Raw genomic sequence first — 2,335 nt, forward strand, 5'->3', positions numbered from 1 at the left:
GATCCTATTTTTAATTTTCTCTAATTTCAAGTGGAATTTAATGATACCAAGCATATCCCCCTTCCCTTCCTCTCTTCTGTTGTTGGCCAAACCACATTCTCTGTCTCTCCTGCCGATCTGACCATTTGTCCCTGCATCTCGTGAAGGCTTCTTCTTTACACTTGCTTTCGGAGGTCCTCAGGGCTCTGAGTCTGCATTCACTTCACGGCCAATTGCATCCACTTCTCTTCCTCTACCCGCACAACCATCTATCACCGCACGCTCTCTGTTGCGCGTCTTCAGTGTCTCTCAGATCGATGTATGGAAGTCCATCTCCACCATCAATCCTGGCCGAGCCCACCATCCGTCTCTCACTTTTTTAATATAACAGCCTCTAACTGGCTTTTTCTGACTCTCATCTTGTCCTCTCTCAGTTTTCATTCAAAAACGCAAAGTGGATCTGTCCTTTGTCTGCTGAAACCCTCTAAGTGACTTGTCAACACCCTTAGGAAATGGTCTGCCTGCTCTAATGTACCCACAAGGTTTCAAGACCTGCCTTTTTGCCTACCTTTCTGGCTTCAGCCCTGACCCACCCATCTTCTACTCTTCTAATCCAGATTCCATGGGCTTTGAGTTACTCAGTGTTCTGACACTCACTTTTGGCAGGACTTTGAGCATCATAGACCCTCTTCCCAGACTCTCTCTACTGTGCTTTCCAGTCCAGGTGGCTTTCCTGCTATTTCCTCCAACAGCATCTTTCTCTAACACAAACTTTTGTTTTAAAATCTATATTCTTTGCTCCATAAGAAAATGAATTATCTATGTCTTATTTGCCTTTTAACACAATATGCATTTAAATATTTGTTGAATAGGTGAATGAATGAACTCTCCTCAATTTTCCTTATGCTCATTTTTAATCTGGTTCAAATGCTTTGATCTGTATGGTGGTTAATGTTATGTGTCAACTCGACTGAAACAAGGATATCTGGATATTTGGTCAAATATTCTGAGCACTTCAGTGAGGGTGTTTTTGGATGAGTTTAATATTTAAATCAATAGATGGGGTAAAGCAGATTGTCCTTCCTAATGTGGGTAGGCTTTGTCCAATTAGTTGAAGGCCTGAATAGAACAAAGAGACTGACCTTCTCTGAATAAGAGGAAACTCTTCCTGCCTCACTGCTTTCTAGCTAGGGCATTGGTATTTTCTTGTCTTCAGACTCAAACTGAAGCATCTGCTCTTCCTTCATCTTAAGCCCGCCAGTCTTGAATTGAAACTATACTATTGGTTCTCATGGTTTTTAGGCCTTTCAGCTCAAACTAGAACTTTTACTATTGCCTTTCCTGGGTCTCTAGCTGACAGACTCACCCTGAAGTTCTCAGGATTTGTCAGCTCTCATAATATATATATATATATATATATATATATATATATCTACCTAGATATAGGTCTCTATTGGTTCTGTTTCTCTGAAGAGCCCTAACAATCTGTCAATAATATTTGGAGTTAGAAATATAGCAAGAAGTGAATCAGATACAAAGACAATAAAACTAAATGTTTACCACCTGTTCCTTGCATCAATTTTCTAAATATAACTAATTTTGAATTAATTAATTAATTGATTGATTGATTGATTTTTGAGAGAGAGGGAGAAAGTGTGAGCAGGGGAGGGGCAGAGAGAGAGAGAGAGAGAGAGAGAATCCTAAGCAGGCTCCACACTGTCCGCACAGAGCCCAATATGGGGCTTGATCCCATGAACTGTGAGATCATGATTGGCACCTAAATCAAGAATCAGGCACTTAACCAACTAAGCCACTCAGCTGCTCCTGAATTTTATTTTTATTCAAAAGTTGCCAAAATCCAGAAGGTTGTCATCAAAAACAGTGAAAATCAAGAGGCATCAACAAGCTGTAAATTGAGCACATCAATCTTTAGGGACGTGTCATGCAGTAATACATATACTGCCATTGAGTGCATGTTCACACCAGTTTTTTTTTTTTTAATTCATATTTCCAAAAGAACATTTCAAACTTAGGTTCTTCAAATAGCCTACAAATTTAAAAAATCTATAATGTAGCTAAAGTCTCTTATTGAGAACCACGTGAGTTCTGCACACCTGACAAAGGTAGTTGCTGAATAGAAGAGGGGGAAATTGAGCGATTAAGCAACTCCTACTTTTTTTCTAGGCACATGGTGAGTCTTGTGTATGTTCCATAAATTAATGTCCTGTTGAAATCCCATGTTTGGCACCTGGCACATTCCTAATTCCTGGTGCCACTATTGAATTTTCTGGCATGAGAATTCAGATAAGTCCATCATCATCAACAACAAAATCTGAACACCTGCTCTGTGTTAGGT

The sequence above is a fragment of the Hyaena hyaena genome, unplaced genomic scaffold (genome assembly GCF_003009895.1).
Source record: "Hyaena hyaena isolate Hyena2069 unplaced genomic scaffold, ASM300989v1 scaffold_161, whole genome shotgun sequence".
Classification (NCBI taxonomy): domain Eukaryota; kingdom Metazoa; phylum Chordata; class Mammalia; order Carnivora; family Hyaenidae; genus Hyaena; species Hyaena hyaena.